Consider the following 25,379-nt stretch of genomic DNA (forward strand, 5'->3'; position numbering starts at 1 on the left):
GTGCTATGATGCCTCATTCAAAGCACAGTGACGCTTCAGTGTGATACTGTCCCATTCAACACACAGTAGCACTGGAATGGCCTAGAGTCCCAATCAAAGTCCACTAGCAGCAGAGCTCTCAACGGTCCCATTCAAAGCACATTAGCCATGGAGAGCCCTACGGTCCCACTGAAAGTACAGAAGCGGCTTACTTTCCGATTCAAATCATAGTAGGGCTGGAAAAACTCAAGTGTTCTACTCAAATCATTATAACCCTGGAGTGCCCTTCCATCCTATTCGTAGCATAGTTGCACTGGAGTCCTCTACTGTTCAATTCAAATACAGCAACCCTGGAGTGTCCTACTATCTCCTTCAAAACGCAGTAGCTCGAGGGTGCCCTACTGTCCCTCCGAAAGTACAACTGTACTGGTGAGAATTGCCCTACTGTTCCATTCATAGAAAAGTAGCGCTGCAGTGCCTAACTGCCCCACTGAAAGTACAAAAGCACTAATGACAAATACCCTTCTGTCTCATGCAAAGCTCTGTAGCGCTGGGAAGCCCTTCAGTTCTTTTCAAAGCACAGTAACACAGATGTGCACTAATTTCACATTCAAAGCCCACTACCCTGATAAAGGAGCTCAAACCACTACAGTGTGGCTCTAGAGGTCTACAGATAGCTGCATTTTTCTTTTAATTTGAATGCATTAATATAACAGTGCTACCGATGCCTGTTTTCATTATGAGAAGGCCTTCTGTCATTCCATATTTAACAAACATGTGGACCACATTTACAAGGTAGGTGCCTAGCAGCACTCGGTGGCAATGAAGAAGGCAGCTTCATTGAAAGGAAGAGCTTTCCATATAGCATTTCTGAAAATGTTGTATACCACGGTACGAAAATGAGATGGAGTTAGTTTTGCCTAAAAAGTGGGAGTGTAATAGCAAGATTGTTATCGGTGGCAACTGTGCTGCTGTTAATAGGCCTTCATGTGACTTTCACTTTTGAGATAAGTACGGGTGAGAAGCTTCCGGAAGAATTGTTTTGTATAGGTTACCTATAGTAAATAAAATAGTTGGACATGACCTACATTATGTGATTACTTTTAGGAGATATTTAAAAGAAGAAATAGTAAATAAAAATAATTTCTCCTCAGGTCACACACACACAGCATTCTAATTTGTTAAAAGTACATTTGTCATCCAGGAGGTTGCACCAACTACATGTGGATCTGGAAGGCAGCCTGACTGATCCAACCCCCATCCAGTCTAAACTCTAGAGCAGGTTGCCTCACCCAGACTGAGAAATAAACATGGGGACATGTGCGAGCTGGCCATTGACATGATTGGTGGAGGTCAGCAAGGACCACCTTAAATTAGCAGCCATTCCTGAAATTACACATGACCTTTATGCCCATACCGAACACAACCCTGCCCTGCCCTGCTTTCACTGCTACAGTGATAACAACTCTGACACATGGGGGACATATTTCCGAACCAAAACACATTCCCCTACACTGGATATTCTAGGGTATCATATAATCTCATATACATAATGAAACTATTAATCACAACATTTCCAGAAGGACGTCAGACTGGGGTCTGCTATTTTACTTGGTAGAGAAGCCAACCCCTACACCTCTTATAACTCGTATTAATATTATAACATACTAGGCTGCGCAACTTCAGAACCAGAGGGTTAAACCTGCATACTTTGGTCCATAGACATAAGTAATGAAAACACTGGCAAATAATGATCTTTTTGCTGTGTGCATGCTAAATGCCGCATATTGGCATGGTCTAAATGCTGTGGATGTGCTGCCCCTGGGTAAGATAGCTTTTGAGCACTTGGTGTGCTCCTGCCCTGCCCAACAGCTGCAACATCTCGGTCCCAGGTAATTCACACGCTAGAGCTGATAATAGATAAAATAATTCCTATATCTACACTGCTGGGTGTAGCCTTGATACCCCTAAACAATGCAAGAAACTATTGGCAATGACGACCCTGCTAGGTCGGAGGTGGGTGGCCTTGAGAGGGCACCCCTGTACAGCATGACAGCTAGCCTGTTCGGATATTGGGGCACTCTACAAAACCCAGACTGTGAGGGGGATGTTTATTCTACATAATGTGTAATTGTGTACACAACAAACTGCATTTCCAGTGTGCTGACACGTGCTGTTATGTAGTTGAACTGTCTGTTATGGTTGTAAATGCGAAAATTCAATACAAAAAATGTAGCATCAATCTGAGTACCGAGGACTAACATTAGACAATTGGGCATGATAAGACTATGGAACAAATGACCCTGAGTCATGTGGGATTTAATTGCGTATGGACAGAGGTCAGGGCTACAAATTCAGTGCACAATAAATGTTATGGCTCTCTCCCATCCCTCAGCTCTCCCCAGGTCGCACCCTACGCCCTACAATTATGCAGGCCTCTCACAAGACTACTACAGTTTGTTCAGCAATTATTACGAGTAACCTTATCCATGTGCTCTACTTTCTAGTTTATTAAAAATGATAAGCATTTAATTGGAGAAGCAATCCACCTCAAAAGCGTAAAATATAAGAAGGAACTTAATTAACATATTGTATTTAAAAAATGGAAATCATTTAGGTCCTATGGCACCCTGCATGTAAATTAACAAATCGTGTTCATTGCCCCTAATGTCGCTCAATGCACAGAGCACTTTTGCACATACCACGCGGCATTTTATACAGGGTATTTTCCTTAGGCCGTATGCTAATTTGTACTAATGTAAGTAAACAGACATAGCAAACATAGATCAGGGATTCTGAAGGGATATAGGCACTGTACGCCTCAGCACCACTAAAGTAGTAAAAGGTTAAACGCATAGCCCACACTAAAGCTCAGCAAGCAGATTTAGTAATAATCAGAGGCTAACAACGCCAATAAATTTAAGGACCTAAGCACTTTAGCACTGATTGAGCAGTTAGTGGCCTATGCATGGAGCACTTTAACTTCGCACACATTGCACTTACATAAAGGACACATTCTAACTGGCTTCAAAGCATGGGAAACCGAGATCCGTGACTTTTTGAGGTTCAAGACAACACACCTCACAAGCACTCAAGTTGTATGAAGATCAGATGAATGTAAAAATTACTTTAGTATCAGTCAAGGCGCTCTCTACTAATACGATACTCCCCAGGTTTGGTATTACACACACAACCTTAAACACACACTTGGAATCATCCTGAGATTAGCTGATGTATTTTGCATAATTTCGGATTTCGCATTACTCTTCTTACATTACATTTCCGAAACTACTCCATTATCCTATATCGTGTAATTACAGGATTCACAGACTCGAACTGTTTGCAACCGTAAAAATGTTTTTCTGTATGTACAAACCATAAATTGCAATTGGGTAACGTGTACCAAATCACAATTTGGGTTTGCGACCAAAGACCAAATCAGCATTTGGAAGGTGTGTGTTTAGGACGTTCCATCCAAATCACGATTCATACTGATATGTATTAATGTTTTGCTACTCAATTCGGTCACAGAACATTCATATTTTACCACCTCCTCAAAGGAACTGGTAAGCAATCCACAAAACAGAAGGCTCCCTCTGTGAATGATGATAAAAACATTGTCCTATGGACCACTTCCTACTCTTTAAAATAAAAATACCTTTTTTAAAAGCTGTCACATTCATGGTGGTTTGCTGACTGCAGCAGGCCCACCATCTGTGTCATGGTTGCGATTCCTAGTGGATTGCAAATTGTGACCTTCCTAATTAATATTCATGAGGTATGTTGGATTGTGAACCCACTAGGAATTGGTAATTTGCGACCCAACATATTAGAACAAAGGACGGCTCACAAATTTCCACACTGGCTCCAAAATTACTGGTTACAAATTGCAACCAGTATTTTGTGTCCAGTGCTTCGTACATCTGGCCTTCAGTGCTGTTTGTGGCAAAATTTTAAGGCAATCATGCAGGAATAATGTGAAAGGCCAGAACACATGCAACTAATGCATGTTCCAGGTGTGTTTTTGCACTTTTTTAACTGTGAAGTGCATTCTCATGTTAACAATGACGCGAGGACGCATTGCACAATCAAAACTGATGGATTTACATTTCATGTAATTAATTTCACATACTTTTTCTGAAATTTTGCATAATTACATGAAAGCAAATTACACCAAATTTGCACGCCCTTAGTCTCTACATCTTGATTCCATAACAGCTGTCTTTGAAGAAATATAGCGGTACCCTAACTCACTAAAAGTGCCAGCACTGGAAGCCATGCTGCAAGACGGCACAAGGATAATTTGTTACTATGCAGCAGGCTGAGTAGGTTTATAAGAGAAGTGCTTGGATGGGGTGAAAAATAGTTTATTTATTTTTATAAGTGTTTTACAAAGTACAGACCTATCCTCAGGAGGGTTCTCACTGCTGTACGTAGCATAATATAAAATATAAGGCATAAGGAATATACTCAATGTTTGTTAAAATGTAGCATAATTTAAAAAAAGTTCACATAGTGGTGAAATAACAGGATTCATATAGTACCATACAGAGGTTTACATTGTAAGTACGAGAGGCGCCAAGCCAAAATATGAATTGTTCTACTACAGTTTAGTTCAGTAAATGTAAGTTATTTTTAAATGTAATAATGTTTTAAACTGTGAAATCTTTTAGGCTTTTCATTTTGTTTTGTCTCACTACGAACAGCTCTAGCTCGTATTTATTGCATACCTAAGGCCAGCCTTTCTCTGGAGCTACAGCTAACGCCTGATCGCCTCTTCGGAGGCAGCTGTGCGCTATACAAGTGTCTTGTATTGCATTATACCTATTGCTTCCAGTAGTGTAATAATATACTTAGAGTATGGTTTGAATCAGTCCCTTGCTTGGGTGATTGGATAGCTTGTTTTAGAATAGCGGCCATCTGAGCCAGTTTGGCCCTGATTCTGTTGGAAAAGATTACAGAAATTGATTCTTTGTCAGTTGTTTTATTGGCCATACTTGCCTTTGCAAGTCTGAAACGTTCATAAACTGAAAACGAGATAGAAAATAAACTGAAAATATCATACCTCCAGGCAGTAATATCCTTATTATGTAATAACCAGAGCAAACACAAATTCAGTTATTCTTTCTTTACATGTAGAACGTTTTACAAATTCTGTTTGAAGCAAGCACAAATCTAATTGTCCTTATTTATATGCAGAATGTCTTACATATATCCAAACTACACATTACCACTGAGTGAGCTAAAATACAAAATGCACAGTTCGATGTAAAACAGAAAATGGAAGTGAAAGGGAGGCGAGTCCTGTTCTTTTGACATATAAAGCTGGGACATCATTTATGTCATTATATTTTTCTGTGACCTAAAATATTTCACTACATTATCAAAGTGCTTCATTAGATCATGTACATTAGTTATCTTTAAGTGATCCATGGATTCTGATAGATCTTCGTTGTAATCCCTCCTATACGTTCTTCAAACAGAATCCCTGCATTAATGCTATGATCCCTGTTCCACACAGTACTGTAAAGTGCTCTGATACCCTTGGATCGAGCAAGAGCTGTGTAAATCACTCAATAAATAAATATTTACCTCGTAAGTCGGGACTCTCAGTCGACATCTCTCTGATTCGTACTCCTGGATTCTGCCACCCACGAACTGCGTGCCAGGCAGTCTGAACAAGCGGAAGCTGTCATGATGAGTCATAGCTTTTGATCATCTTGGCCTGCCAAGCGAGTTCCAACTTCCTGCCATATCAGATGCTAGGATAGGGTTGGAGGCGAGTCCACCTCCTCTATCCTGCTATCTGATAGGATATCGGGATGAAGAGTGACAAGGCAAGTCCCACCAAAGCCTCATTAGCAGACATGCTGCACTGCCCGAGGCAAGAAGTGCTTCATGTCTGCTATGTACTTTGAATGTTCGAGGTGGAGCCTGGGACTTTGCAAGGGGGCCCTTTGTGGAGTGGGGGCTCTGGGCCAAATCTCACTTTGCCCCCTCCTTAAAACGTCTCTGACTGGGTGCCGTGCTGGTCACCGGGGGTTGAATTTCAGGGGCACTGCTTGGGGAAGGAGTGATGGAGCCATCATGGGGAAGACAGACCCCAAACAAGCTAATATCTCCTTTGACCAAAAATGACAAATGCGCCAAACAGATTCTGGGATAGAGGGAGAAGGCCAAACCCCCTCCACCCCCCAGGGTCACTCAGATGATTGCGACGAAGATGTGCGCACCCTGCTTTTGGAAATGAGCTCTAGCCTCAAACCACTGACACTAAGCTAGATGTACTTATATCCCAGCTCGAGAATATCAAGAAGCACGTTGACACACATTAAACTCGTCTGGACCAACTGGTGAATCATTTGTTGAATGCGCATGATTTCCAGGTGGAGGCTAATACTTGGGTTACAGACATTACATTTTGTCTCACCCAAATGATGAACTTCTGGCAACTAATGCCCAAGGCCTCTAGATCAAAGAATATATGGGACCCAGTCAGCCAGTCAGTCAAATACACTTTATTCGATTTAAAAAAAAATCATAAAAGGGAATAAAACATTTATATACATTCATAAAAAAGCATTTATATACATACTTAAACACATCCATTTCATAAATTTAGACAACTGTGAGATTTAAGAACACAATGCAGGGGAAATCTAAGTAAGTGCATACCTCTGACCATGCGCAGCATAAATAATACATTTAGAGTGAAAAAGTACATTACAAAAATGTAAAGCGCAGTATTCAATTTAATTCTAATTATAATTCATCTAACTATGGTATACACAGTATAAATAATGCATTTGAATAGAAAAATTCATTTTGTCAAATTAGGATGTGCAAATATTTGTTTTAGTTCTTATTGCTGCCGCCAAAAAACTAGCCACGCAAAATATAACGCGGGTACTATTCAAGGACTGGAGATAGACTAGAGCGGGCCTCACCTGAATGAAGCCAGCCTCTCTCAGGATAGGTGCCAGATATTTTTGCCTGCTGTCCGAATATAAGCCACAAAACATAATAAAATGCATTGTATCCTGCTGTGAAAATTTATCACAACAACAGGGTTGGCCCTCTTCTGGTCTTGACCATGTTTGGTAGCTACCCAGCGAAAAATGAATCAAATTGAACTTAAATTTAATCAATAGAAATCTATGCAGAGGTTTAGTTACAATCATGAGGTATGGGTCAGGTGACGGGGAATTTGTTAACATGCAATGTGCTCTTACTGAGGGTTTTGTCAATTCCTGCTCCTCACGAGCCAATCTTGCCCTCTCCATGAAATGTGTTTTGGTCCAATTAACATCCTCCTGCTTAATACTAGACTGTATTAGGAAGAGTTATGGGCGGCCTAGCTGGGCAAAAGTGTTTCTCAAATATTCCAGCCAAGATATTTTCTTGACATGGTCCAGTGACATGACATCAGACAAAATTGCATGATTTAGCGTTAGCTCAGAATTGAGCCAGGTCTTTAGCCAAAATATTAATGGTGCCAAATTTAGCTTAACGGTTACATAGTCTAGACCAACCTCACAGTGGATTGAAAAGGTTGGTGTCGACTGCGGGACAGACAGAAGATATCTCAAAAATCTATTCTCCGCTCTCTGGATCAATTCAATAGATGTGTGGCCCCATAGAGGTGAGCCGTACACTGCAATTGGAATACATTTAGTATTATAGACTTTTAAGAGGGCCTCCATGGGCCTCGCACCTAACCTTTTTGAAAACCCCATGAGGGCAGACGTTGATCTAGCAATGGATATACCCTTGGCCTTCACCTGGGGGCCCCACGTACCCCTCTCATCGAAAAGAACCCCCAGGTAAGGGAACACAGCAACCCTAGAAACCACGTCCCCTTTACAAATAAAAGATTTGATTTTACGCTTGGCCAACCACCATTGTGTGAGATTTTTGAGCATTTACTTTTAGGTCCAGTTGGTCCATAAAAGCACCAAATGAATCCAACAGACGCTGGTGGCCCACCCCAGTGCGAGCTATTAGGACTGCATCGTCCGCATGTAGGAGTGCCGGTATTCTTGCTCCTCCTACACGCAGGACATCCCCCTCCACTGACTCTAGATGTTTACCCAAGCCATTAATGTAGATGGTAAAGAGGAGGGGGGCCAAGATGCAGCCCTGGGGCACTCCTTGCACAGATTTAAAGTGGCTCGTGCACCTCCCCTCGTTGGTGACCCTAACTGTAGCAAAATAGTTCCTGGTGGAGGAACGCCATGAAATTTACCAGCGACTTGTCTATCCTAATCTCCAAAAGAATTTTCCATAATTTGGCCCTGTTCACTAAATCGAAGGCCGAGAAGAGGTCCATAAACACCAAAAATAACGACCCCTCCTTGACTACCGTATATTTCGCGATTAACATATGCAGGTTAGAACACTGTTCCAGGGTGCCCCTCTTGGCTCTAAAGCCATATTGAATGTTTGATAATCCCCCACTATTCTCAATGTTATCCCTTAGTTTGAATAGTAAGACTCTGCCTAGTATCTTAATCGCAGAGTCTAGGAGGGAGATGGGTCTATAACACCTCGGGTCATCACGCTGCCCTTTTTTGAAGATTGGCACAATAATTGGTGAGGCCCAGGTAGTGGGGATGGTATCGCCATTAGCAGCCGAGAAAACATTTGTGAGTACCTTGGCCCAAAGCTTAGGGGAAAATCTATAAAAATCAGCCGGAACACCATCCGGCCCCGGGGCCTTGTTCTTAGAGGTCTCCAAAATAGCTCTCTCCACTTCCTCTTGAGTAAAGTTTAAGGGGGCAGAGCCCAGTGCCACACTCGGGCAGCCTTGTGCTCCAGAATCAGTATCACTATACATATTTCTAAAGTGTCAGAGCCATAGATCATCAGGAATAACACAATCCGTGTCCAAGTTTTCTGAGTCTGAGAAAAATGGCTGATTTATTATTGACCAGAACTGGGTGCTATCACGCAGTACGTCGATAGAGAGTAAATTTTACCAGGCTGTGTTTTTTATATTATTCTTTCTTCTTTCAGTTGTTGCTCTGTACTCTTTTCTTAAAATGGCAACAGCTACTTTATCTCTCGGACTAATTTTTAGTGCTTGCAATAATGCCCTATGGGCTCTTGAGCAGCTGGAGTCAAACCATCTGCGATGTTTGATTCCGCCCGAGCCTGATTTAACAGTCAGCGCCTTAGAGATTTGTGTGCATATAGTTTCTAAGGCCCCCATGATCTCCCGGTTGTAGAATTATTATCCCGGCAAATCAGCATATCCCTCTCAATTTTGGGGAGTAGTTCTTCAATAAAATTTTCGGGGATAGCCTTAGTTCATTTTAGCCTTCTCCCTTGGTCAACGGGGCGTGTAGCTGGTCCTGGTTGTGCAAGGCAGGACCTGATGCCCTTTGAGTCTCCCCAATGTATCTCAAGTAACACCGGATTGTAATCACTGTATATTGATGCAATAACTCTATAGGACGCAACCCTATGTAAAATGCCTGGGGTCAAGACGATGTAATCTATTACAGACCCAGGGTCAGTACCTTTATATGTATTTAATTTTGCCCCCCCATCGGTAATAGCTGGTTCGAAAAGATTATGGTTAGCCAGCATTTCCTCTAGAGCCTCTCCTGCCTTTGTATGCTCAAAATGAGGGGTCATCGCACATGTTGGGCCCTCCACTTCTCCAGTATTACACGGGTCTTTGCAGGGATGAATATTAAAATCGTGCATTAGGAGGAGCTCACAGGCAATGTGATTGTTTTGACTGAGTTTTGATAAAAAAATTCCAAGACAACGATATGTTCATTTCCGTTGTCCCTATCCCACAAATTATGAAAATTAATAACAATGTTTTTGCGACTTGGCGATACTGCCCATTACACAATTAAGAGGTTTGGTGAACATACTTTAACCAAGGTCAGGGACCCCTTAAGTTTTTATGAAAAAAGAATAATAAGGCCCCCCGGAGCCCTACCAGCAGAGCTTGGGTTAGCCGGGGAAACAAAACTGGTGAAACCATCCAACCAAAAACTGGGAGAAATGTCCCAGGATTCCTGAATAGCGATGATCTACCCGTAGCCGCGTCTGCCCTCTTGGCTCTGATTCCGGCTACGTTCCAGCTAATGATATTACAAACTGCTGGTGCATCAGGGCAGATAACCCTAGGGGTGGCAGGTGTGAGCGTGACTGACTGTCAATCCAGTTCCTCTATATCTGAAAGGGGGGCAACACGATTACACAAGACTGGTCCCTCGCCTCTAAATAATATGGGTATTGTCGTAGGAGGAGGTACCAACTGGGATCCCAGCCCAACAAATGGGGTAAGTGTATGTGTATGCCTAGTCACTCTGTCCCTTCCCATAACTGGACTCAAACTCCTCCTGGCTGTGTTAGCGGAATAAGCCCCTGAATGGATTGCTGGGGGCGGGTAGAAAAAACCCAAAGGAACTGGTCTCAAGGTGCCCAAATCTAAAATCTTCGAGCCATCCCAGAACAGTCTGTCTGCAAGGTCATAACAATTAAAATGTATTACCACACAGTCCCCCTGGACCATTTTTGGGCACTTCCCGATCCAGCCCACCCTTCTAGCCATGATAATCCTATTTGAGATATTTAACCTGCCACTGGAAAAATCGTTACACCAAGATCTGGCCTTAGTTAAAAGTTCTGTTGTGGATTCACCTTGGCCTTCATTGAGTGGGGGTACACCTGTGAATATAGCAACAAATGGAGCTGCCTCAGGGGGCAAATCTAAGTTCATATGACAACCTCTTGCCTGCCTACTTTTGGCAATACTGGAGCACTGAGAACTACGAAGCAGTGTAAATTTAAGGGTGCCACCTCTACGTTAGAGGGGGCTATATTTAAGTTCCGGGGCCAATTTTTAACTGCAGACTCCTCTTTATCACACCGCAACGAACCAGATTTGTCAATAGCCTTGCTAGGGTTTGCGCCCTGAGAATCTAGGCCCGCTTTCAATAAGGACGGGGCTAGTGTATGGTCATTATCAATTGTATCAATAAGTGAGCATTTCTTTAACAAACCAGTAAGACAAGTATTTAAGGTTTCCACAATGTCTTTGGCAATGCCCACTAACAAGGGCTCAATGCGATTTACAAATAAAGCTTCAAGCTGAACGCCCAGGTTATCAACAGTCACTTGTATGTTCTGGTCCAGAATGTTGCCAATAAGGGAATCGGGTATTTGTGCCACAGACGGAATAGGTTTAACCACAATCACCTCCGGTTCCAAGGGAATGTGCAGTGTATGTACATGTGGAATGTCAGCAGAGTTTGGACCATGTGTTACGGACTGAGAAACCAGACCCAACTCCTGTTCGGCACTCGCAATTTCTTTAGTAAGTGCTCCCACAGCTGAGGACAAATATGAAATGATGGTCTCTGAGTGTCTTGGGACCTTTGCATTTTTCCCCCCTCTTCAACATGTTGAGTTTTCTTGCGCTTACCCATGTTTTTGGCGATGTCAAGGGGGTGGCCCAGCCCTGCCTCCTCCTGCCCCGGACGGCCACAGACGGCCCGCCCTTTGCCCGTGCGCGTCCCGCAACGCGGTGGCTCTTGCTGGTCTAAGAGCACCTGAGTGGGCGGGACAGGACGTGCGCGACTTCCTGTCACGAAGGCCGCTGGGAGATGTAGTTCCATGTCCACCGCGGTGTCCAGTGGCTGCGGCGGCAGGCGGCAGGCAGGCAGGAAGGCAGAAAGGCAGGCGAAGACAGGGGGAACGGCGCGGAAAAGCTACAGCACTCCTCTGGACCCTCCGCAACACTCAGGTCAGAGTCAGTAGTCCCCCGCTCCCCCGGGGCTCTCGCTGGTCTAAGAGCACCTCCGGGGGCAGGACAGGGCGTGTGCGACTTCCTGTCGCGAAGGCCGCTGGGACATGTAGTCCCAGGTCCGCAGCGGTGTCCAGTGGCTGCGGCGGCAGGCAGGCAGGAAGGCAGAAAGGCTGGCGAAGACAGCGGGAACGGCGTGGAAAAGCTGCGGCACTCCTCTGCACCCTCCGCAACGCCCAGGTCAGAGTCAGTGTGTCCCCCCTGTTTTTGGACTGGTTAAAGTCAATACAGGCGGATACATTACCCCTCCTCACCGAGAGGTGACCAATGTTGATGTACCATTGGGAGGATCTCCTTAGAACCTTTCAGGTGGGTCTGCTTGCGCCATCTAGATATTTATGTCTTATTATATGCGGTTCTGTAGGGAGTAGTAGACAAAGTGATCCGAGCAGCAAAATCTGCTGTCATTCATTACTTGGGCACACCAACCGGAAGTGTGTTATATATGATATGATGAAAAAAGTTTTCTTGTTAACCTAGTGCCAAACGGCTATGATTGTAGATTGCTGTTCCTGTGTATGTTTTATTTCATTTTAATTTTTGATAGGCTGATCGTATGTTCAGAATATTCTGATTTATATGACGCTCTATTTTAATAATGCGTGATGCTTGTACTTTTTGAAAATGCTAGAAAACAAGTAAATAAATAAATAAAAGAACAAAACCACTCAGGCGTGAGAGGGAAAACAGGCACAAAAACAGGTGAGGTGTAAAAAGACACAGAAGGGTGAAAGAGTTTGGCAGAAGCCAAGGACCGGGTGCAAGTTGGAGGGAGGAGAGAATGATGCTTGTTGAAAGAGGACAACAGAAGAGAGAGAACAGAGAGAGCGTGGTGGGAGCCTCAATACAAGGGAACCGGGAGCAAAAGGGGTTTGCCTAGGTGGAGATCGCGTCACAGGCTGGTGGGGACTGGGCATATGCACCACTCTGTTTCAAACATTCTGCTTCAAAGTTCACTCTAGTAAATAAACAAATAGCTTTCATAATGAACTAGTAAACATATGTGCTTCTATTAACAATAAGTGAGTTGTTAAGAATCAAAACTATTATCATTTATTCCCGAAAAATAATTATTTTCTTTCCATTTTTTTCTGGAAACATCCAAAGTAATTAACCTTGCCTCAAAAAAAGAAGAATTTTTTTCTTCTTTACTTCGTGCTCTTGATATATGTGTCAGCTTCTAGCTACCCATGAAGTCTCAATGATGTCCATTTTCAAAATGTTGGGCAGTACTAGATTTTAATATTGCTTAATAGTTTCCTTTGCTGTCTAGTGATTAAGGTCTATTACTCTCAGTAGGAAAGATACTTGTTCAGGTTTAGCTGTTGCATGATACTCTGAAGGTCTATTCAACTGCATTTCATTTTACCAGTGGGCCTACTAACTTAGGGGCCTAATCACAAAACTAAGTATACATTTGATATTTACTCACATGTACATGTAATACTACACCTAGGCTTACACATAGACTTACACCTAGGTGTGGTCATGCATACCTCCACCCCCTCAATTTAGGGGGTGAAGACATCTAAGACTTTCTTTGTGAGTGAAAAGATACTAGTAGAAGTTTTAATCTCTATATGGGAAAGAATCAGTAAACTAATTCAGTTGATTAATTAAAAAAGTAAATATTGTATTGAAAAATATAAGCATAAAATAATGACTAATAAAATGTTAGTTTATTATATTTCAATATATTATTTATGATTAATAAAGTAAAAAATTCCATCACCAACATTTTTATTTTTGCTATTTAGTAAACTTGTTTTATTAATTTAATTTTTGTAAATAAATGTTTGAAAATATTTAATACTTTCCAAATATACTATTAAATTTTCTAATAAAATATGTAACTCTTAATTTAGCATATTTTAACACAAAAAATATTTACTTTAAATGTCTAAATACTTTAATGATTTTAACTTTATCTCATCTAGAGTGTTTTTTAATTGCCTCCTTTGGGAGTGTGTGAATGGCCATGTGTAGTGCTGTACACACTCCAAGGATGGGCCGGAGTACATATATATGTTTTCTTACCTTTAGGGCTGTTGTAGTAGTTGAGAATTGCAGCTTGCGCATATCAGTAGCCTTAGGGCCTTATTATGACTTTTGACGGTGTGGGAGCAGGCGGCATGCCACCACTGTGCCCCCTTACTGCCAAGAGTCACTGCTGCCTGCCCGCAGATTACAAGTACTTTTGTGGTCTTGCGGGCGGCGTGGGGGTCCTGCGGCGGTGTAGTTTAAAGGCTCATTGTGAGCCTTAAACAGCACCGTTGCAGGATCGCAAGTGCACATTGAGGCACAAGAAGGAATGCACCATGTCATGCATTCCTTCCTGTGCACTGGGGGTGCAAAACTACAGGAGCAAAACATGTGCCCCCCTGCATGCACCCCGGTGCACAAGGGAAAGTTGCCTCACTGCCGCCCGTTTCATGGCAGTGCGACAGCTGTGAATAGGGCAGTGGAGAGGCAATTCAAAATATGCTTGGCTGTGTCGCTGCAGCAACTTGTGCATATTTATGTCTCAAATCGCTGCCAGGAAGCCATAGGATACTTGATCTGCAGTGGTAGCAGCTGTTCAGTGGTGGTCCGACCAAAACTCTTATAATACTGTGGGTGGTCCTGCAATGTGGCGGTGGTCGGACCGCTACCACAACTAAGCTGGTCACATGGATCGCCATAGTCATAATAAGGCCCTTACTCTTTTGTGGGTGCTTCTATTAGCACGAGACTCATCATAAATCTCATCTTACATTTCCCTAAAACTCACACATTTCAGAGCTGATATTCTCCATTTTCCTTCCAATCCTCCTTGTCCCTTCCATCTTTACACCTAAATTGTATAATTAAGTGTGAGGAGATCCCTGCCACATTGGTGATCTCCGCCTAGAAAACAATAAGCGTGGGGGTCTAAGCATGTTAGATCAATGTCTACCTTTTGGTTCCTGCTTATGAGCAGCATTACAGAAGCTCTATTTAACATACTTCTAAATGCGGTTTGTGAATTTTTAACTTTTCATAACGTAGTTATATATCACTTTGTTAATAAATGAGAACATTGTACAATTCAGAAAACATATTTGTATTTATTGCTGAAAAACAAGTGTTTTTCTTTCAATTTTTAGGAAAAAGTCAATTAAATAAATAATGTCCAAGGTTATAAAGATCGCTTATGCACTTTCTTGCTTTCATGGACTCCTGCTCTTTCAAACATATTTAATTACTATTCCCAATATACCTATGTATCAATTTCACATCATCAAGGAAGCTTTTTTGAATTCACATTTTACAAAGTAGGTCATTATTATGTTTTCACCTTGGTCAACAGGAATTTGCTTCTGAGCTAGTGCTCAAGTTCTATGATTTTCACTCGCAAAGTTAGGGGTCTATTCTCAGTGCAGCATGATCCTATGTATGTGTAATGTTCTATTCAATAACCTGCTGTGTCATAGATTATTCCCGGATGAGAAAAGTCAATAGATTTCATAAAGCAACGTTAGATCTTTATTTCTATTTATGAGAAAGGTGTTGAATGGAAAAGATAATATTGATATTTATTATTACAAAACCATTTTTCTTTTTTCTAGGATTAATTCAAATAACACATACCCCAAAAAAGAACATTACTTTCCATCTGTGCAAGTACCACTGCAGAAAAATCCTGCGTATGTTTAAACGCGTACTCAAATGAATGGTGTTTTAAAGTTTTCTCTAGTAGGTGGCGAGTCAACAGATTTCATAATCAAAAAATTAAATAAATATAGATAGATAGATAGATAGATAGATAGATAGATAGATAGATAGATAGATAGATAGATAGATAGATAGATAGATAGATAGATAGATGTGTTAGCAAGAAAGAAGTATAATTAAGAACACAGATTGTTTTTATGTCACTGAGAAAATAAATTCCATCCATTTTTTCTGGCAAAACTAAATAAAATAAATCATGCATCAAAAAAGAAATGTACTTTGTCTCACTCCCTCTATCTCCATTTCTCTTTCACTTGCTCTCTTTGTGCTTGTCTCCTATTCATTGAGCAAATCCAAATGGCCAACGAGTGTTGCTGAGACACAGAAGTAAAGACAGTGAATTTCCCTTTATACTATGGATTGAGAATTAATTATGTATTGAAAACACAGAATAATTGCAGTCCTTTTGGAACTTAATCAACAGCATATTCACTTGTTGAGAAACTTTGTTTGTGTAATCCCCTTATTCTAGCTGTGTTCTGTGCATTTAGATCACATATTAGAATATACTAATACAAATAAATATAAATGCATGAGAATCCACATTCCTTCACCAACTTAGAAAATCTAATTGTCACACACTGGTGAGGGGGATTGTGTGGCTTAGCGCTCTGGGTGAATTTTTTAGTTTTCTCCAGAGAGTATTTAAACACAACAAATAAGGGAATGCCTTCCCTCTCAGGTTCTAACTCCTATTTACCTACTGGCCTCAATATAGTTAGGTGTCAGCTTCCATTCTCCATGAAACCTCGTTGACTTTCATTTTCGTGATTTATGTCAATATCTTTCTTAGCTTAATCAAGAGTCCCTTGTTGGTAGGTGGTTTGTATCTTTGACTCCAAGGTGGAAGGCTTAGGGTTACATCAAATGGTCACATAACCTGTGAATCTTAAATGTATATTCAATAACACTGTCTTTCACAGTTTACTGCAGTACTTCAGTACAGGGGAAATTCAATAATTTTCTTAATGCCACCAAGGGCCAGATGTAGGTCGCCAATTACCGGTCGGTAACGGCCGATTTCGTCCGTTACCGACCGGTAATTGGTTTTTGACATGTAGGGGCCATTATTTTACAGAATCTGTAAATTTACTGATTCTGTAAAATATCGAATCGATAATTTTACCGATTCGGTAAAACCCAGATGTAGGTAGCACTGTTGACAGTACTACAGGCCTTCAGAATTCGGTATTTTACCACTCAATCCAATTGGGTGGTAAAATATCGAATTCAGGTGTACATGCACATCTGTGAATGTACACCTGTGCCATGTGACACAGACATGCCCTTAGGGCATGTCTGTGTGCCACATGGCACACAAGCCTGTACTTGGGGTGCTAGAGGGTGTCAAAGTGACACCCCCTGCAGCCTTGCAGGATTCGGTATTTACTGATTCGGTAAATACCGAATCGGTATTTCCCATTGATTCCTATGGGCTTCAAGGCCCATAGGAATCAATGGGCAATGGTCAATCAATAGGGTCCCCCCTGCTCTTTTTTTCCTGAAAGCATTGGTTGTAGTCTTAGTGCCTGGACGCCTCAGGGCAGCTGTTAGCGCTTAATAACATTGGTTTTCATTTCAATACAGATTCGGTATTTACTGAATCAGTAAATACTGAATCATACAGATTCGGTAATTCTCTAATTAGAATTACCTACATCTGCCCCCTTCCGATTTACCGACTCTTAAATACCGAATCGGTATGATTCGGTATTTAAGAGTCGGTAAATCAGAATTACCTACATCTGGCCCCAAATGTCCAATTGATTTATTAATTAAAAATGAATACAATAGGGTGGGGCGGGGTGGCCAGCAACATGGCTGCATAGCTGCATCTGTCGGAGCTCTGGTAGCCCAAACTAAACCTTGCCTTAAATCCTTCCTATTGATCCTCATCCGGCATCATCAAGCGGTGCCACGAATCATACTGGGTGTGGTAGGATCGACAAGAAGTAAGCCTGGGCTCAGGGATCTCCAACAACGTCACAGGGCGGAGACGAAGCACCGCCGCTCAAGATGGCGGAATAGTCATCAAGATTATCTGAAGGGGAGCGCAAGAGACAAGCGAAGAGGGTGCCTGCAGGTGGCGGTCCCCGTCCCCGGGTTCTGCAGTGCAACAGGAGAAGTCTGGTGTTCACTGCGGGAGTAGCCCCTGTGGATCCATCCAGCTGCGCCAACCACGGAGGGCACAACGGAGAGCCCAAGCAAACGCACAGGTGAGACGGGCAGTGGCGTTGGTGGGTGCCGCCGGCAGTGGTGGCCTTCTGACGCTCCTGGGTGGGAACTGCAGCCCACAAGAGAAGTTACAGCGGATCACTAGGACCCAACCCCCCATTGAGGTTTGCAGCAGAGATGGAAAGTGGAGACCGGATAAGTGGTGGCGTAAGGGCTGGTGAGAGCAATCCTTTGGCTGCCGCCGAAAGGAGCAGAGCGAGGACCCTGCAGGGCCTCCAGCCACAAGGAGACAAAATATGCCAGACCCACCCTGTGGCTACACTGTGTCTTGCTCCCTGCCACATTGACCGCCGACACCTTGGATGAACCTGATGTCCAATACGATGATGAGGGTCATTGTCCCAGTGCTGTGGAGTGCCCAAACTGATGCAAAGGTGAGAGGGGCTGTACGATCATGGGTGACTAAAGCCGTGGCGGCCTTGCAGTGCTGCCAGATAAGAGCTCTGATGCAGAGGAGACTAGCGTAATGGGAGACACCAAAAGACTTCTGTGACCCTGCCCTGGAGGAACCGTGGGGCAAACGAGTCGGGGGAACCACCAAGTGGGACTGACAAAAGAACCCCCGGTTAGAGACCTAGTGGTGAGAGGGGTGTTGGCAGAACCCAGAGTGTTGATGGCCAAAAAGGGAGTCATTTAGAGTCACTAGAGTTCCTCTGTGGCTGCCCTCACGCTCCACACCTGACAGGTTCGGTGAGCGACAACATGCACGAGGACTTCTCCAGCCACAGAGAGGGTGTTGCACGTGGCAGTTGTGTTGCCAATGAGATCCGAACAGATTCAGAGCTGTATTTCAGTGAAAACAAGGGCTCAGAACCCTCTGCAGTTACTATATGGGAGGCCTACTAGACAGTGCTACGCGATAGGGCGCAAAATATAATAGCCCTCAAAAGGAGGGAAGAGACCCGCGAGATTGAGGCCTTGGAACATAGGCCCCTGGAATTGGAGAGCTGCATAGATTCCAATGCAGACATTCATATACTTTGCCAGATCGTAATAATGCACAGGGAATATCGTGCACTGGAGGAAAAAGAGGTGAAAACCCTGCTCCAGACCGATTCTATGAAACAGGAGACAGGGCCAGGGAGCTGTTGGCTTGGTTGGGAAAGGAGGAGAGGAATATGAGGTGCGTAGCCACGATAAGTTAAAACAAGCATTGGCATAGCCAATATGTCTCGCCTTTGGGACCTTATAAGTGTTTAGTTATCTAGCGCAATATTCTTGGTGCAACAACCTCAAGTATTGCATGGCTAAACACTTATAAGGTCCCAAAGGCAAGACCTATTAGCTATGCCAATGCTTGTTTTGAGTGAGTGGCTCGTGCAGGTATGCTACTGTGAGGTAGAGATTCTGTGAGTGTTTTTACAGGAGCCCCTGTGACATTGCGCCTCTTCAAAATGTATCTTGGGTCTGCTGTAAAACTCTAGCCCCTATTCCCGTCTTCTCACATCCAATGCATCCTTAAATGTCCCATGTACAGCCAGTGTTGACACTCTTATTATCCCTGCCCTCCAGTGACACTTTACCCGTCACTGGTGGTGGTGGTGGTGGTAGATATGCTGGTGGGCATGGTGGTGGTGGTGGACGTGGTAGTGGTGGTGGACGTGGTGATGGTGGTGGACATGGTGGTGAATGTGGTGGTGGTGGATGTGGTGGTGGTGGACAAGGTGGTGGATATGGCGGTGGTGGACATGGTGGTGGTGGATGTGGTGATGGTGGACATGGTGGTGGTGGTGGACATGGTGGATGTGGTGGTGGTCATGGTGGTGGTGATGGATGTTGTGGTGGCAGTGGGGGTGGTGGTGGTGGTGGATGTGGTGGTGGTGGAGGTGATGGATGTGGTGGTGATGGTGGTGGTGGATGTGGTGGTGGTGGATGTGGTGGTGGTGGATGTGGCGGAGGTGGACGTGGTGGTGGTGGACGTGCTGGTGGGTGGCGGATGTGGTGGTGGTGGACATGTTGGTGGTGGTGGACATGGTGGTGGTGGACGTGGTGGATGTGGTGGTGGTGGTGGACATGGTAGTGGTGGATGTGGTAGATGAGGTGATGGTGGACATGGTGGACGTGGTGTGCGTGGTGGTGATTGTGGACGTGGTGGACGTGGTGGTGGACATGATGGTGGTGGTGGATGTGGTGGTGGAAGTGGTGGTGGACGTGGTGGTGGACGACTATTGAGTAGGAGGATGCTGGCAGAATGCAGAAGGAGAGGAGGATCTCGAAAGGGGCACATGGGAGAGCAGAAAGAGGCCGAATATCAGAAACAAGCTACGGCATCGCTCTGGTTGATGTTTGGGAGGTGGGAAGGGTGTTCTGTGCAAAAAGGCATTATGGTGCTCTAGTAAATAAATAAATATATAAAACAAGTGCGGTACACGAAAGTGAAAGCGACCACGTTTGGAGCTGAACGTGCATGCTGTGCTTAATGAGCCATGATGAAGGAGGATAGCCGCGCTCGCTCCCGCGGACCCTAGGCCAGGGCAGAGAGAAGGCGGAACATACACCTGCCTTGGGCCAATTGCGTGCTGTCTTTCTTAGAAATGCAAAAACAACAATTGATGGACAGAATGCAGAACAATGCCATACATTCACCCCAGTACAAAGATCTGGACCTAAATCCATTGTTTTTTTGCTCACCATGCCATTCCAGTTTGAACCCAGCCATATGCAAATCAGTCTTGACCCAGTGCCTCATGGAAACAGTCCAGCCCGAACTGCTAAGCCAGATCCTCCCTGGTCTGGAAACAAGCATCCCTTGATCATTGTGACACTGGATTCAAGCTAGCCTGGCTGAAGAAGGGTGACATGCCCTGAAACCGGTCCCAGGATGCTTGTTTCCGGTCCAGGGAGGACCCGGCCTGGCAGTTCGGTCTGGACTATTCCCATGGGGCACAGGGTCAAGACTGATTTGCATATGGCTGGGTCCAAACTGGGGTGGCATAGTGGGCAAAAGAACAATCGATTTAACCCAGATCTTTTGACTGGGGGAGAATGTTTGCATTGTCAGCATTCTGTCAATCATTTGTTTGCTGTAACACTTTTTGTCCTAAGTGGGATGGGTATGTCCAGACGTGGGTTCCTTTTTCACTGTACCACTGGATTCAAGATAGCCAAGCTGAAGAAGGGTGACTTACCCTGAAACCGGTCCCAGGATGCTTGTTTCCGGTCCAGGGAGGACCTGGCCTGGCAGTTCAGTCTGGAATGTTCCCATGGAGCACAGGGTTAAGACTGATTTGCATATGACTGAGTCCAAACTGGGGTGGCATAGTGGGCAAATGGACGATAGATTTAACCCAGATCTTTTCACTCGGGGAGAATGTTTGCATTGTCAGCATTCCGTCCATCATTTGTTTGCTGTAACACTTTTCGCCCTAAGTGGGATATTGTAGTGTAGTTCCTATATTCCCAATAGGCTCTGCGCATTGGAATAATATATCCTATAGATTTGATGTAGGACTTATGTCGACTGGGTCTCTATCGAATATATTACACTTAATTGTGAGTGCCAGCTAGCTCAGAGGTCACTAGAAACTTTCTCGAATAAACAAGAAGGGATTCGTTTCTGAAAACCACATAAACATGACAACTTTGTTTTCCCAAGAATAAAACTGATCTTCAGAGTTGTGGAAACAATAGATAGATATTTCACTCAGTCAATCGTGCATGCTTCGTTTCATCAGAGGTGCAGAGAAATAGAGAGAAGGTGTTTTCAATAACAGTATTTATTGAACAGTCTTCTTTCTCATGCAATGGAAATGAACTGCTACAATCGTAATACAGGCTTTAAAGTATAATGCATACAGCAAGAAGAGTATTATAAAATAATACTGTAAAAGCACAGTATGGTTTCTAAGCCATAAAATACATACATAAATAACAAACACTAAAACGTACTCAACTGGTGCTTCTAAAATACGCCTACCCCGATGTACCTAACAAAAGTTTAGTACGAGGGAAGAAGTAAGTGAGGTGTAGCATAGGTTTAGTTTCTTTGCCAAGATTCTATCCAAGATTTCTCTTAGGGTCTAATCAGCTCTTTACCTTGGTTTAGAATGAAGGAGGTCTGGTATCTCTGTCTCGGGACTCGATTTCCCAACACCCCGCAAGGGGAGCTTGGAAACACGAGCTGGATTCTCAGCGAGAGAAAGGCAGCCTCTCTGTCAGTGCGTCAGCTGGAGGGTTGGCTTCCTTCGGCACTTGCTGTAGCGAGGTGTGTCGGGCAAGTAGATAGTCGAACTGCTCCTAACCACTGTGTGTTTGCTAGGGCAAGTATAGGCATATTTATACCTTGAAGGTGCCTGGATTGACGTAAGGTCGCACATGATAACGTCACCAAAGACCGGTAGTTCTTTGAAAATGCCATGATTTCTAGGATAAATCAATATTCAAGAAAGGGGATGTCTCTGACTGCTGAAGCAGAGTTTTCCAAGAAATAGTTGTGGCCTTCTGGAACTAGTGGAAGTAGCCATTAAGCGTGAGCGTAAAATCCGTTTCACTGGCGAATTTGCGGATTATTGACGGTTTCGCGAGCCGCGAATTACGCGAATTTGCCCAATAATCCGCAAATTCGCAAGCTACGAATTATTTGCTTGGTCGCGCTTGACTTACCGTGGTTCTGAGTCCGCCGAGTTGTTTTTCTCCCGGTTTTGCGTGTGCTGCGCCATTTTCGATCTTGCTGCGTGATCGCGAAAGCGTTTTTCGAACGCAATTACGTTATCGCGGCTTGCCATCATGCACAGCGAGAGTTTGACAAAGAGAGTACGTCATAAAGGCCCACGATCACGCATTGCGGGAGTAAACAATGCCGAACACGTAGATGCGGCGCGCAGCTGACTTCCGGCGGGAGATTTGAACAGCTCGCCTTCCCGAAATTGCAAAAATTGCAATTCTGCACAAGAAATCCACCGCAGGAAGCATAAACCTTGTGAAAATGATGATTTTGATCAGAATAACTCCTCAGATTGACATTTGGCTGCACTTTTTGGTGCAGGAGTCCATTTTTTGGGGTGGAGTGGGAGGAAGGAAGTGCCCCAGAGTCTCCAACTTCCTGTTCCTGTCCAGCAGGCTCCTCCCAGTGCTTTGTCCATGTCCTGGTCACTTTTCATTTGGCTGTGGAGCTGGAAGGATTACTTTTTGTTGCTGCTGCTGGATATTTGTATTTGAGGACTTTTTGGACTTTGGAGTTTGGATCACTTTTGGAGTTGAGATTTTACAAGTAAGTTGGTGTTGTTTGTTTGGGGCATTGCAGTTGAGGCAACTACAGTTCTAAAACTTTTTTCACAATTTTAACAAAATATATATTGTAGTGGGTAGCCACAGTATCCAGTAGGCCCAGGGTTAGTCATGGGTGCATGATACAACTGTTTCTGTGATATTTTTTTTAACTTAATTCTCATTTATGTCATGGAATTTTAGCTCAGTGTTATATGTTGATTTGTTTTTAAATTTTGGGGTGCCTGTAAAGCCTCACTAGCCAGTAGGCCCAGGTGTAGTGAGTGGTGCATGGACCTAGTCTTTCTATGGGGTGTCTTGAATTTAAACATCATTGAGGGCATGGATGGCATTGGATTGTGGTGATTTCTGTGTGTTTTTTGAATTTTTGGGGTGTTGTTGAGGCCTGGCCATGTGGGAGGTGGCCATTGTGAGGCCTGGTACAGGCAGGGACTGGCCATGTGGTGGGGGTAAAGGGGCCATTTTGAAGCCATGCAGCGTGCTCAGGCCTGCACCCAGTTTGCCTTGCTTTCAACCATTATGCCCAGGGGTACTCAGTGGTGCATGGGCCTAGTCTTTCTGTGGGGTGTCTTGAATTTAAACATCATTGAGGGCATGAATGGCATGGGATGGTGGTGATTTTTGAGTGTTTTTCGACTTTTTGGGGTGTTGTTGGGGCCTGGCCATATGGGAGGGGGCCAATTTTAGGCCTGGTACAGGCAGGGCCTGGCCATGTAGTGGGGGTCAAGGGGCCATTTTGAAGCCAGGCAGTGTGCTCAGGCCTGCACCCAGTTTGCCTTGCTTTCAACCATTATGCCCAGGGGTACTCAGTGGTGCATGGGCCTAGTCTTTCTGTGGAGTGTCTTGAATTTAAACATCATTGAGGGCATGGGTGACATGGGATTGTGGTGATGTTTGTGTGTTTTTCGACTTTTTGGGGTGTTGTTGGGGCCTGGCCATGTAGGTGGGGGCCATTTTGAGGCCTGGTACAGGAAGGGCTTGGCTATGTGGTGGGGGTCAAGGGGCCATTTTGAAGCCAGGCAGTGTGCTCAGGCCTGGACCCAGTTTCCCTTGCTTTCAACCATTATGCCCAGGGCTACTCAGTGGTGCATGGGCCATCGTCTTTCTGTGGGGTGTCTTGAATTTAAACATCATTGAGGGCATGGATGGAATGGGATTGTGGTGATTTTTTAGTGGTTTTCGACTTTTTGGGATGTTGTTGGGGCCTGGCCATGTGGTGGGGGTCAAGGGGCCATTTTGAAGCCAGGCAGTGTGCTCAGGCCTGCACTCAGTTTGCCTTGCTTTCAACCATTATGCCCAGGGGTACTCAGTGGTGCATGGGCCTAGTCTTTCTGTGGGATGTCTTGAATTTAAACATCATTGAGGGCATGGATGGCATGGGATTGTGGTGATTTTTGAGTGTTTTTCGACATTTTGGGGTGTTCTTGGGGCCTGGCCATGTGGGTGGGGGCCATTTTGAGGCCTGGTACAGGCAGTGACTGGCCATGTGGTGGGGGTCAAGGGGCCATTTTGAAGCCAGGCAGCGTGCTCAGGCCTGCACCCAGTTTGCCTTGCTTTCAACCATTATGCCCAGGGGTACTCAGTGGTGCATGGGCCTAGTCTTTCTGTGGGGTGTCTTGAATTTAAACATCATTGAGGGCATGGATGGCATGGGATGGTGGTGATTTTTGAGTGGTTTTCGACTTTTTGGGGTGTTGTTGGGGCCTGGCCATGTGGGAGGCGGCCATTTTGATGCCTGGTACAGGCAGACCTGGCCATGTGGTGGGGGTCAAGGGGCCATTCTGAAGCCAGGCAGTGTGCTCGGGCCTGCATCCAGTTTGCCTTGCTTTCAACCATTATGCCCAGGGGTACTCAGTGGTGCATGGGCCTAGTCTTTCTGTGGGGTGTCTTTAACTTAAACATCATTGAGGGCATGGATGGCATGGGATTGTGGTGATTTTTGAGTGTTTTGTGACTTTTTTGGGTGTATAACTGATGTTCCTCTGGCTTCCATTGCTTTTAGGTGCACAAGAGAAACGCCAGTGCCAGGAAGAAGTCCTGCAGCGGTGTGTGCAGCACAACGTCATGTGACGTCACGTGTGGCAACTCTGCAACACGTCAACTGCGGCCTGCTGTTCTGACATCTCAAGAAGATGGCACCAAAGAAAGTTGGCCGTAGCGAATCCGCGAAAAAAGTTGCCAGTGCCACTGCCAGTAAGAAGGAGCAGAAGAAGCAAGTGGCACCGCCTACCAAGGAGACTGGTGTGCCCACCGACACCTTTTTTGGGGAAAAAAAACTACGCCTGCAGCAGCAGCGGTGTCCGTCAGGGACCAACCTGGAAGCAGCACCTCCGCTTCATTGGGCTCAGTGCCACCAGGC

This window comes from Lissotriton vulgaris, chromosome 10, assembly GCF_964263255.1.
Source record: "Lissotriton vulgaris chromosome 10, aLisVul1.2, whole genome shotgun sequence".
NCBI classification, from domain to species: domain Eukaryota; kingdom Metazoa; phylum Chordata; class Amphibia; order Caudata; family Salamandridae; genus Lissotriton; species Lissotriton vulgaris.